The following is a 14257-nucleotide window of genomic DNA, read 5'->3' as shown; positions in this document are numbered from 1 at the left end:
CTCCAAGCCAACCAATCACAACTCACCTTACACCCCCAAGACCTCCAAAGCTGTCTCATTTCATCATTTTGGCCGAAAATAACAAGAGAGAAAAGAGAGAAACTTTCATGAACACTTAATCTTCAAAGCTTGATTTCTTCTGAACCAAAACTCAAATCAAAAATCTGATTTCACCAAAATGATCCTCTCTTCTTCCTCTACATAACCATGTAACTTATCAATGCTGGAAATAAGGTGAGATGGCTGTTCCTTTGCCCTTTCAATTCAGTTTTCAAGGAAACATGCTTAAACATGTGTTTTCTTGATGTTCTTCCTTAGGAATCATGCTTAACTTGACTTGAGGGCCAAGAAACGTGACTTTCAAGCAATTATAAGGTTAGAAATCACCTCCTAACGTGCTGAGGGAGATTTGGTTAGTTGATGGTTTTTGGATTTAAAGTTGTTCTTGATGTGTTTTAGGAGGAAAAAGTGCTTAAGGACCACCTAAAAGTATAACCGAATTTGGAGCAGCAAAACCAGGTAGGGTGTGACAAATTTAATCTTGATTGATTGTGTTTGAGATGTGTGATTATGATATGGTTTGGTTATACTTGAAATTGATTGCTTATTTGAGTTATTCTTGGTGAAAGTTTGTTGAATTTTTTATGAAATTTGATGATATTCAAGCTATGAATGTTGTTCTTGAGGGCAGCTGGAAAAACGAACCCTAGAGCTTAAATTGGGGTTCAATTTGTGTTAAAATCATGTAGAAAAGATGGGGTTTTAGTGGCTGCTAATTTATTATGAATTATAGTAAAAATCGGTTGCTGAAAAGACTGAAAAACGGGTAAAAACAGAGAAAGAATTTGAAGAATTTACGAAGAACACGAAGAACACTTTGAGTGTGGTGAAGAACATTGAAGAACACCTTTTAGATCTTAGAAAGGGCAAGGAAGTAATTATTTTGGTGTTTGAGGGGTTATTTGGTAATTTCTGAAAGTTAGGGTGGTTAAAGTAGAAATATTAAAAGTTACGGGTGGTAAAAAGTGAATTTTAAAGGTTAAAAGTAAAAGGTAAGTTAATTTTCGAAAATTTAGTATTAAAATAATAAATAATAATAAAATATTAAATAATAATATTTAATTAAAAATAATATTTTAATAAAAATAATAAAATAATGCGAAAAAGGCAGTTTTCTGTAAAAGCTTTAGAAAGACAACTTTAAGCGCAGAATCTCATAATTACCTTCATAAAACACTTAGGGAGTGGTAATAACATGTTAGTGAGGCAAAGATAAATGAAAGATAAGAAGTTAAAGAAAAGATAAACACCAAAGAAAAGTCTGTAAAGTTTTAATGACAGAAAAACAGACAGAGATTAGTAAACGAACTAGGAGCAACATAGTTAGTTCTTGAGTTGCACCGAGGGTTAGGTATAATATGAAAAGTTAAACTGTTTCAGTATAGACTTAACGAACCTATACTTGGGACAGGCTAACTATTCATATCGAAATTTACATAAGCTTTAAATACATATGTTAAGCAGAAAAATCAAAGCAGAGTAAAGAAATACAGAGAACAGAGTAACCAGAGAAAAGTAAAGAGATACAGAGAAAAGACTAATCAGAGCAGAGTAAAAAGACAAAGAGAAAAGAGTAATGTGATAAAGAGAAATGGTTTGAGTTACGATGTTGTAAAAGTAAAAGCTGTAAAGTTTGTATAGCATAATTGAACAGAGAAAGAAAGAGGTATTGCATAAGAATGTGAAAGTGATGATGAATAATGATAATGAGAATGATTATGTGATGATCTGCTGCGTGAAGGCAGTCAGATAGATGGTGGTACGACCACTGAGAGTGCTTTCCTGGGATACTTAGCTATAATGCTATTCTGTAAGACAGAGGACTCTTACAGAGGTATCGAGAACACACGACTAGCATATACTCCTGTAAGTCAAAGGACTCTTACAGTGAGAGTGTGTGTATGCTCCTGTAAGTCAAAGGACTCTTACAATGAGAGTGTGTGTATGCTCCTGTAAGTCAAAGGACTCTTACAGAGAGTGTGTTGGGCAGATATAAGTTAACTAGCTCCGCCATGCAAGTCAAAGGACTCTTGCAGTGGTTTGCCTCACAAGTCAAAGGACTCTTGCGAGGGGCATTGCCAACAGGGAAGCCTTACCTGGTCAGAGGACTCTGGGTAACGTCGGGAGCGGGTATGTTACCGACAAATGAGCTCATTATCTGCACTAGGGCTAGACATGCATCATTCTTGTCTGCGCATCATTCTATGTTGCATTCCTTTCTGTATGTGGTCTATTTCTTTATGTTTGTCTACTTGCATGCTATTTCTGTGTTTTATTTTCTTGTATTCTTTTGTTTGTGTTCTGCTATCTGTTGTCTCTACTTTCTCTTTCTATCTTTATCTTCTGTTTACTGCTTCGCTATATTATGTTATTTGTCTGCTAATCGACCCCAAATAAATGAACATAACTAATAACCCCGGCCCTACTAAGAACTCCCCAGTTCTTACCCCTTCTCTCTCCCTTCCCCCTTCAGATGGAAGTATGAGTACCCTTCCGTAGTTCGTTGTTGATGGTTCTGCAAAGAGAATTCTGCTCTAGATAGTCTTCTGAGTCTAGGGTGAATCTCGTTCTCTGTTTACATGTATATACTGTGAGACCAGTGATGGGATATTTTCGCGGAGAAACGAATTTCTCCAAAACACCCAAATCTAACCGGCAAGTGCACCGGGTCGCATCAAGTAATAATAACTCACGGGAGTGAGGTCGATCCCACAGGGATTGAAGGATTGAGCAATTTTAGTTTAGTGGCTGATTTAGTCAAGCGAATCAAGATTTGGTTGAGAGATTTGTGATTTGCAGAATTTAAATTGCATAGAAAGTAAAGGAAATGGGTAATTGGCATGAAATTAAAGATAACTGGAATTTAAAGTGCTGAATCTTAAAGAGCAAGAAATTAAATGGCAGAAACTTAGAACGCAAGAAATGTAAATTGCAGAATCTTAAAGTGTAAGAAATGTAAATGGCTTGAATTTTAAAGGGAATTGGGAGTTGGATTTGCAGGAATTAAACGAGGAAAAGTAAAATTGCAACAAGCAGAGAAGTAGAAGATTGCTTAGATTGAATCGGAACTAAAACAGAGAGGTAAATGAGCTTGAAAGCATTAAACAGAGAATTGAAAATGGAAATTTAGATCTCAGGACCCAAGAGACTAGATAACCAAGTCTAGATCTCAATGCCTTCCTAGATCCAACAAGAACAATTGCAAAGGAATTGTAAATTGAAAAGAAAGTAGATGAAGAACAATTAACAGAAATTAAATTCAATAAGCAGTAGAAGAAACAGAGAGATCTTCGGATGAGATTGAAACAGAATTCCTTCAATTCTCCAACCCAAGATCCAAGGCAATTGCAATTAAAATTGAAAGCAATAAAACTAAGAGGAAGAGAGTGGAACTCTCCTTCCCCGAAACTAAGAAATTAAAGATCACTCAATATCCAAAGCTCTCCGAAAACTATTATGAAAACTCAAAAGGAAAGCTCCCTTAAGAACTTGAATTCTATCCTATTTATACACTTTCTTCAAATGATCTTCAAGCCTTGAGTTGGGCCTTTGCTCTTGGTGGAATTGGGTTGAGAGAGGCCTTGGTTGATTGCTCTTGGAGTTTGGAGAGGAACCAAAGTGAACCAAGTGAACCGGGTTGGAGTTTTGCAAAAGTTTGAGTAAAAGTTTGAGTAAAAGTTTGAGGCAAACTTTTGGTCCAACTTTTCATATCAGCCCCCATGTTTTGCTGATACCCACGTTGGTGCAAAAGTTAGGGGTCTAACTTTTGCTCCAACGTTGGCCTTCCTTAGTGCACTTATGGCGCCAATGTTAGCCCAAAAGTTAGGGGCTAACGTTGGCGCAAACTTTTGCTCCCCCTTTGTGTTTTTCATGTGCCAACGTTAGCCCAAAAGTTAGAGGCTAACGTTGGCGCAAACTTTTGGTGCCCAGGGAGTAACTTTCATGTGCCAACGTTAGCCCAAAAGTTAGGGGCTAACGTTGGGGCTAACTTTTCATCCAAAAGTTTGTGCAAAGGTTTGAGGCTAACTTTTGGTCCAGCTTTTTGCTTCCTGGTTCATTTTCACTTATTCCATTGTCCTCTCTTTACTCCTAGCCATTCCTTCTTGCTTCAACCTTTCTCCAAGCTTTCTTCACCTATCATTAATCAACCAAACACATCAAAGCTATGCTTAAAATCATGAGATATTCATTTTATCATAATATGTGACAATTATAGCATAAAACCTCATGAAATAGCATGAATTCATACATGGTTGATTCAATCAAAGGAAGCATGAAAATCTACCCAAATTAGCTTACTTGTAGCTCAAGAAAGTGCACAATTCAAGTGAAAACAAAAGAAAAAGACTAGTGAAACTAGGCTAAGATGACTTATCATCAACCAGCTAATGTCTGCACCCCGTTTGTACGTGAACTTTAACCTAAATCCTATGTACGAGACTCCTGTTGTGTGGCTACTTGATAAGGCACCAGAGAGACGTCATATGGCAATGACTGATCGTACAGAGGAGTAGCAGATGATGTTCTACCTTTTGGTGACGTTCCACCTGACTTGAGTTTTGAAGATCTAGAACGTACTTTCCCTCGCTTTAGTAGTTTAGAGGGACTAGGCGAGTATAGAGTCTAGGATAGCCTAGGTGCCAGCTTAGGGACCTCTTGAACAAGTCAGGACCTGGGATGTTGTATGTATATATATATATATATAGATATATAGATATTATTTAGCTATATCTAGGGGTATTCTAACTAGTAGTCTATTTTCTAATAAAGGCTGAATTACCGAATGCTGTCAACTACTTGTGATGTATTTATGTGTGGTTGTTTATAACAGTTTTACCTGTTATTATTTGTGAATTGATTATAAATGATTCTGTTTATTAATTCAAATATTTTCAAAAAAAAAAAGGTACCTCGCTAACTAACTACGCTTTTAACAATGAATCAGGCTCATATAATAAATAATAGATAATAATTAGGATGACAAATTGGTAGCACTCAGTTACTGGTATGTCCTAGGCGTACTGAAAATTGGGTCGTTACACCTGCGTGTCAGTGCGGGCACAGAATAGGCACACTTATGGCAACACTCTCTAGTTTTTATACCAGGGAGTTCATATTGCACAACCGGCTCACGCGCGTACAGTGCGCTTGCGCGCGGATGGCTAAGTGGGGAGGGGCGCGTAGGCGCCACGCACGCTTGCGCGTGGGTGCCTGGCACGATATGCACAAGGTGGGCATAACTCTCTGGTTTTTGTACCAGGAGTGTGAAATGTGCCACCAGCATGCGCGCGCACAGCACGCTCGCGCGCGGATGCCCCTTCCCCCCCCCCCTTTTTTTTTAACAACATAGAAAGGGCTATTCTAACATATTCTTGGCATGTGTTTAAACTAGTAGTCAAAGAGATATTCAAAAATTTATGCACTATTCAAAACATAGCATTCTCTCTACTTCAACAATTCCTCAATACCAAAATGAAGAAATCTATATAAACATCCTAGTTATCCAACAAGATCAACAAAACTAGCATTCCTATGCAATCAACAATATCAAGAAGTCACAAAATGTACAAAAATCTAGAGCTAAAAGCAAGAAGGTATACACAAGGAAGATCTTACCATGGTGGGGTGCCTCCCACCAAGCACTTTTCTTTAACGTCCTTAAGTTGGACAGTCAGTCGCTCAAGCTTCTCCTCCTCTAGGTGCATCCGTTAGTAGAAACACCTCTAGCTCCTTTGGGAGCTTGTAGCCATGGTACTTCTTCACTCTATGTCCATTCACCTTTAAAGTTGCTTCACTTTTAGTATCAAACAATTCCACCACCCCATAGGGCTTTATCTCTTTCACCTTGAAGGGTCCTTCCCATCTAGAACGGAGCTTGCCAGGCATGAATCTAAGCCTCGAGTTGTAGAGGAGAACCTCATCACCTTCTTGAAAATCCTTCTTCCGGATGTGATGGTCATGAAATGCTTTAGTCTTTTTCTTGTAGATCCGGGCATTCTCATATGCTTCGTTCCTCAAACACTCGAGCTCCTCTAGTTGTAATTTCCTGGCCACACCCGCCTTGGTTAAATCCATGTTGCACTACTTTACCGCCCAATAGGCTTTATGCTCAATCTCCACCGGAAGGTGGCATGCCTTACCATAGACAATCCGGAAGGGACTCATCCCCAACGGAGCCTTGTAGGCCGTCCTATATGCCCATAGTGCATCTCCTAACCGGAGGCTCCAATCCTTCCTTTGTGGATTGACCACTTTCTCCAAGATTCTCTTAATCTCCCGGTTGGACACTTCCGCTTGTCCGTTGGTTTGTGGGTGATAAGCAGTGGCAACCTTATGCAATACTCCATAGTGCTTGAGCAGTGCCTCTACTTTCCTATTACAAAAGTGGGATCCTTGGTCGCTCACGATTGCTCGTGGCGACCCATAACGGCATACAATGTTATTCCTAATAAAAGAAATGATGGTGTTGGCGTCATCAAGGCGGGTAGGTATTGCTTCTACCCACTTTGACACGTAGTCAACCGCTAACAAAAAAAAACGGTCCCATAAAGTTAATGCCCCATACATCAAATATCTCACAGAACAACATAGGTTGCTGAGGCATCTCATCCCTTTGGGACGTGTTTCCCGACTTCTGACACTGATGGCAAGACACACAGAATCGGTTAGTATCCTTGAATAAGGTTGGCCACCAAAATCCATAATCCAACACCGTTTTAGATGTCTACTGTGGGCCAAAGTGGCCACCACATTCGGATGAATGGCAAGCTTCAAGAATGGGTTAGATTTCAGATTTCGGGACACATCTTCGAATTACTTGGTCCACTCCCCTCCTCCACAAGTGAGGGTCATCCCAAATGTAGTATTTGGAATCATTCCTTAACTTGTCTCTTTGGTGTTTAGAAAAGTTAGGAGGAAAGATTTTCGCAACCAAGTAGTTCGCCATTGGTGCAAACTAAGGAAAGCTACCCGATACAGCATGAAAACTTTCCAATGGGAATGAGTCATCGATCGGAAATGGGTCAAATTTTAAATTCTCAAGATGGCTTAAATGATTCGCAACCAAGTTTTGAGACCTACTCCGGTCCCTAATCTCAATGTCGAATTCTTGCAAAAGCAAGATCCAACGTATGAGTCTAGGTTTGGACTCATTCTTTGTCAATAAGTACTTTAAAGTTGCATGATCTGTGTATACCACTATCTTGGACCCTAGCAAATAAGATCTGAATTTATCTAAAGTATGAACAATAGCTAGGAGTTCTTTTTCTGTAGTGGTATAGTTGGATTGTGCTGCATCCAATGTTTTAGAAGAGTAAGCAATGACATAAGGGATTTTACCTTCGCGCTGTGCAAGCGCGGCACCTACAGCATGGTTTGACGCATCGCACATTATCTCAAATGGTAGCGTCCAGTTGGGGCCTCGCACAATCGGTGTTGTGGTAAGAACTCTCCTTAGCTCTTCAAATGCACTCACACATGCACTGTCAAACTCAAAGTCCACATCTTTTTGGAGTAGGCGCGACAATGGCAAAGCAATCTTGCTGAAATCTTTAATAAAGCGCCTGTAGAATCCTGCATGTCCTAAAAACGAGCGGATCTCCCTCACAGATGAGGGGTGAGGTAAAGTGGTGATAACATCGACCTTGGCCGGATCTACAAAAATGTCTTCATGAGATACTACATGTCCCAACACTATACCTTGTCTTACCATAAAGTGACATTTTTCAAAATTGAAGACAAGGTTAGTGTCAACATATCTAGCTAAGACCTTGGCCATGTTCTCTAAGAAACAATCAAATGAAGTTCCATAAACACTGAAGTCATCCATAAAGACTTCCAGACAATTCTCCATCAGATCGAAAAAGACACTCGTCATAAACTGCTGAAAAGTAGCAGGTGCATTACATAGTCCAAATGGCATCCTTTTGTAGGCAAAGGTGCCAAAAGGGCAAGTGAATGTGGTCTTTTCCTGATCTCTAGGAGCAATATGAATCTGGAAGTAACCAGTGAATCTATCAAGAAAATAATAATGGGATTTACCCACCAAACGGTCCAACATCTGGTCGATAAAGGGCAAAGGATAGTGGTCCTTCCTTGTGGCGGCATTCAAACTTCTATAATCGATGCGCACTCACCATGCTTTTTATACTCTCTTGGTGACCACTTCACCATCATCCTTTTTAACCGCACTAATGCCCGATTTCTTGGGAACAACATGCACCGGACTCACCCACTCACTGTCAGAAATTGGGTATATGATACCCGCATCAAGTAGCCTAGTGACCTCCTTCTTTACCACATCAAGGATGGTCGGGTTGAGCCTCCTTTGCGGTTGCCTAACCGGCCGAAGCTCCCTCTTGGAGAAAGATACGATGCATGCACTTGCGAGGGTCAATCCCCATAATATCGGCTAGGCTCCAACCAATTGCCTTCTTGTACTTTCTTAGAACATCTAAGAGCTTCCCTTCTTCTTCACTAGAAAGCTCACTAGCAATAATGACCGAAAACTTTTGGTTGTCCTCTAAGAAAGCATACTTCAAATGAGATGGAAGAGGCTTTAGTTCACTCCTTGCCTCAAGCTGAGGTTCCTTTACATTAAGCTCACAGGGTTCATTCTCAACAACTTTCTCTTGTTCATCCTCTTGGTCATCCGTCTCTTCAACAATAGGGTAGCATAATTTATTGTAGTCTTCTTTTCGCACTTCCACTACCACTTCATCGATTACATCACATCAAAGAACGGAATGCTCTTCGGGAGGATACTTCATGGCTTCTTCCAAATTGAACTTGATAGTCTTGTCTCCAACCTCAAAGGAATATGTGCCGGTGAAGGCATCTAACTTGAATTTAGAGGTCTTAAGGAAGGGTCTACCAAGTAGAATGGAGGATGAGCTTCTATTTTCTGTTGGAGGCATTTCAAGGATGTAAAAGTCAATCAAAAAAACCAAGTTCTTGATTGCCACAAGTACATCTTCTGCTATTCCCATCACAGTGATCACACTTTTATCGGCTAAGGCAAACTTCGACGCCGACTTCTTTAATGGAGTTAAATTTAACCGCACAAAGATGGAAAGCGGCATGATGCTTACGCAAGCTCCTAGATCACACATACAGTCATGAAAAGTGCACCTACCAATACAACAAGACACCAAACAAGGCCCAGGGTCACCACATTTTTTTGGAATAGGCTCCATCAAGGAAGAAATCGAACTACCCAAGGATAATGTTTCCAACTCTCCTATCCTATCCTTGTGTGTACACCAGTCTTTCAAAAATTTTGTATACTTCGGAATTTGTTGGATATCATCAAGAAGTGGTATAGTTACCTCAACCTTCTTGAACACTTGAAGCATGTTCAAATCAAATTCCAAAGTCTTCTTTTCTTTCTTCACCATGGAAGGGAATGGGATAGGAATGGACTCATCTACTATAGCTTTCCTCTTGGGTTCCTTAAGGCTTACTCCTTCTTCCTCATGCCTTTTATCTACCTCCTCTTCTTCATGCGGAGCTTCAACAACCACTTCTTCCTCATGAATGTCTTCCATGACCCTAGGAGGTATCTCCTCCAATGTAGTCCCCGACCGTAGAGTGATGGCATTGAGACCGCCCTTGGGGTTTGGAAGGGGTTGGAATGGAAGGTTAGAAGAGCTTGAGGGTTGGTTGGTGTTGTTGTTGGAGGAAGGCATGGACATCTTTGAAAGCATGTCGGCGAGGTTGGCCAATTGAGCGCCCAAGGCATCAAATTGAGCCTTGTTGCTCTCATCCCGTTTCTCCATAGCGGCTCTAAGCTCATCAACTTGATTGGTGGAAGATGAAGAACTTTGGTTGGATTGTTGTCTATGGTGTGGTGCTTGGTATTTGGTGTAGTTGCTTTGGTTTTGGTTGTGGTGATTTTGGTTGGCTTGGTGGTTGTTGTTGTTATGGTGGTATTGGGATGAAGATTGGTTGTTGTTGTGATGATAAGAAGAGTTATTCCATCTTTGGTTTTGATTGCTCCCTTGTACATTATCCCTCCATCCTTGATTTTGATTACTACCATGAGAGTAGTTATTTTGGCCTTGAGAAGGATAGGGTGGACGGTTGTTGTAATTCACATTGGCTACGACAAAGGCATGCTCCTCTTGAATTTGATGGCATTGATCGGTGTAATGTGTGATGCTAGAGCACAAACCACAAATTCTAGGAGGGCCTTCAAGTTGAGCAACCGGGGGTGGGGCTTGGATGGCTTGGATGGAGTAGTATTCCTTTTGATCTTTTTGTATTTACGTGAGGATAGTGGTTATGTCCCCAAGCGCTTTGGTTAAGCTTGCTTCGGAAAGGGATGGTTCTACCACACCCTTGAGAGGATTAATTCTCACTCTTACATGTTGTGTAGCCTCGGCAACATCATTTATCAATTTCCAAGCTTCTCCCTTCGTCTTGTTTTTTGAAAGGGAACCACCATTAGAAGCGGTGAGCAATCTTCTATCTTCCACACAAAGACCTCCGGTGAAGTAGCTAATGAGCAAGTGAGTGTTCAATCTATGGTGTGGACAAGATTCCAATAGCCTCTTGAACCAAGTCCAATACTCATATAAACTCTCTTGGTCCCTTTGCATTATACCCGAGATCTCCTTTCGGACGTAATTGGTCTTCTCCGGTGGAAAGAACTTATTTAGAAACTCTCTTCTCAAGAAATCTCAATTGGTCACAATCTCATCCGATAGCGAATAAAACCATGTCTTTGCTTGCCCTTCAAGAGAGAAGGAAAAGGCAAAAACCATAATAGCCAACTCATCGGCCCATGCCTTCGAGCCGTAGAACAAGCAACTTGAAAGTCTCTTAGATGTCGGATGGGGTCTTGACCCGGCAACCCATGATATTTAGGAAGTAGATGTATCAAGCTACTCTTCAACTCAAAGTTTGGATCAAGGTTGGGATACCTTGCTTGCAAAGGTTGAAGTATGATATCCGGAGCTCCTTGCTCATGCAAAGTGATCCGTCGTGGCTCCGCCATGTATGGCTCACCTGTAGGATGCAAAGATGTATTAGTAGTGCCAACAGAAGAATATGAAGTAGCGGACTCCAAGTCACTCTCGGTACCGTCTAGTGATTCGGTATGTTCCTCAAGAGAGGCCGAAGTACTAGCCATATAGTCCAATCGCCGTCTAGCTTGCCGAGTGTGTAACAAGGCTCTTTTAATCTCAGGGTCAAACTCGATAAGCTAGAATTCGGTTGAGACCGAGTCATTAAACCTGAGAGTCATAGCACACATACAAAAGAAATCTAAACTATAGCTAAGTATTAAAAGAAAGTAAACTATCTACAATATTCACATATTCACATAACCAATATCAAGGCATATGTTGCAACCATTCCCCGGCAACGGCGCCAAAAATTTGATGGTCAAGGAATACCGTCGGTAAGGAATTTCACAAGATTTTTGCGTTGCAAGTATAGCACTCAACCGAAAAATAATCCGCAAATCAAATTTCGAAGGAATTGGTTGTCACAAGTTCAACCCCAATAAAAGTAACCAAAGTATTCAAACCTCGGGTCGTCTCACAAGGAATGGGCAAGCATATGCATCAACATTGGTTAGAATTGGGGTGCAAGTCATGAGCAAGAAATTAAACTAAGAATCCTAACAAGCAAGTAATCTTGAAGTGCAAGAAACTAATTCAAATAACTAAAGCAAGATGTGAGCAATTCCAAACTAATAAGATAACATCCAATATAAGTCTACTCTAAAACTAAACAAATAACTATGACTAAGACAAAGCAATTAGGATTTTTGGGTTTTCAAATATGAATGATAAAGCAACTCTTGGATAGACATGGGAATTAGGATCACTATCCTTGTCTAATAACCATATCTTGACAATTATGAGGAACCATACTCATTAAGTTTACTTTTATACTTGAAGTATATTAAATGGTTTAGTCAACATCAACCCATAAGGTCCAACCTAGCTACTAATTGACTTAGAAGTGGGCTAGTGTCAATGGTTATCAAATTGACCACTAAGGGTTCCCAAATCATCAAATCCATTAGACCCAATGACTCAAGTTTACCCAATTCCCTTATCCTAGGCCAAGAGTAAAGAGAACTACTCTATAATCAGAGGAAACATTTCATCAAACACATGGTAAGTATTACTAAAAGACATATTCAAAGTGCAATTAAATTGAAATTAACAAGTACCCACTAACAATTATCAACATACAATCACTCAAACAACACAATTAACCATGAAAATCATCAATGTAACATTAGCAATTCAAGTTTCACAATATTCATGAAATGGGTATAAAATGACAATTGATAAGAAAACATAAATCTAACACAAGATGTCAACAAAATTATGCTAAGGAATTCAAATTAAAAAATCAAAACTAGTAATTAACAAGATCCATTTTAGAATTCAACAAGGGAAGATCAAATCAAACTAGATCTAGAGAGGAACAAGGGTTTCTCTCTCTAGAAGAACAAAAATCAAAAACTAGCTAAAAATTGTGTCTAAGTGTGAATGAATGATCCCTGCCTTTCCCCTAGCATCCTTGGTTCTTTTTTATACAGAACCAGCTTGAATTTGGGCCTCTTGAGCCTCAGAAATCGCCAGGCACAATTTCCTTTAATGAGGTCACGTGCAGCTTGTCTCACGTACGCGCCATGCGTGCGTGCGCGCCGATTGATTTTGCGATCCACGCATGCGTGCTATGTACGCGTGTGCGCTGCTGTGGATTTCTCTAATCCGCACGGATGCGCCGATCTACACGCGCCGCTTCCAGCTGTCCACATCCACGCGCGCGCGAGGTGCGCGTGCGCGCCCATGCTGAAATTTTCAAAATCCAAATCTTCATGTTCCTTCCTCTTGTGCATGCTTTCTTTCTCTCTTCTAGGCCATTCTTGTCCTATAAATTCTGAAATAACTCAATAAACACATCACGGCATCGAATGGTAATAAAAGAGGATCAAAATATAGCAATTTTAAGGCAAAAGAAGCATGTTTTCCATCATGAAGCAATATTAGGAAGAGAACACAAAACCATGCAATTCTTGTGAATAAGTGTGAAAAATATTGACAAAACCCCCCAAATTCTATACAATATAAACCACAAAATTGGGGTTTATCATTGTGCGTGCGTGCGGCTGGTCTCATGTGGGGTACGCGTGCACGTCGCATGCGCCGCATCACTAAACAAGTGTGCCGCCCAGATTTCAATTCTTCCCCCTCCCAAATCCTAATTCTCTTTCATTCCTAATTCTTCCTTCTTTCTTCTTCCTTTCTCACTTTCTTCTCCTCCCTTCTCATCCTTATTCCCTTTCATTCTATTTTACTTAATTTATTTGCATGCTTTCATTCACTGCATTTTAATTTTGTGCATGTTTTTATTTTCTTTTCTAAGTTTATTATTTTTCTATTGGTGTTAAATGTTCTCATTCAACTGTTGCATCTTTTCTTGCATTATTTTGGTACTTTGTGACTTGTTTTAAATTGTTGGGTATTATTAATTATAAGTCAATGCTAATTTCTATGACACTTGTATTCCATTTACATTGATATGCACTTATACTATCTTGCATTACCCACACTCTCTCCCATTGTTACAATTTTTGCACTATTGATATGCCATTTGCTTCTACTATTTTTTCACTTGCATGTTGTAGCTACCATGTAATTGAGACCCGCATTATTTGGCATTAACCCACCCATACCTTATTTGTTTTCTTATCTTTATTTCTGGGTTACTTTTCTTCCCTTTTCTATTCTTTCAGGATGGCCATCAAGAAGGGAAACGGAAGACTTTTACATGGGGCGAAAGACAAGTTCCTACGCACAATCTTTAGAGAAAAGTATCAGTTGGAGCCACCCGTCAGTTGGGGCGAAAGACAAGTTCCTATGCACCGAGGACGGTGCAATCTTTAAGTGTGGGGAGGTCGATACCGACTTCCGTGGGTTAGTTACTTCCTTTCTCAATACCAATGTTTAATTTATTAGTTGTTGCATTTCCATATTTGATTGCATGTTTGTTTGATTTTGTGCATATTCTACCACTGCTTGGTTGAAGCGATGAATTCTTTTCCAAGAAATTATTTTATAGCATTTTACTAATTTGAATTAAAATTTTTTTTTGAACATGTTTGAAGAAATATTATATTGGAACATGGTTTAGAGCTCGAACACACAAAACCAGTGAGATTTTGAGCCTATTC

This window comes from Arachis hypogaea, chromosome 12 (assembly GCF_003086295.3).
Source record: "Arachis hypogaea cultivar Tifrunner chromosome 12, arahy.Tifrunner.gnm2.J5K5, whole genome shotgun sequence".
NCBI classification, from domain to species: domain Eukaryota; kingdom Viridiplantae; phylum Streptophyta; class Magnoliopsida; order Fabales; family Fabaceae; genus Arachis; species Arachis hypogaea.
Note: the sequence above shows the minus strand (reverse complement) of the source record.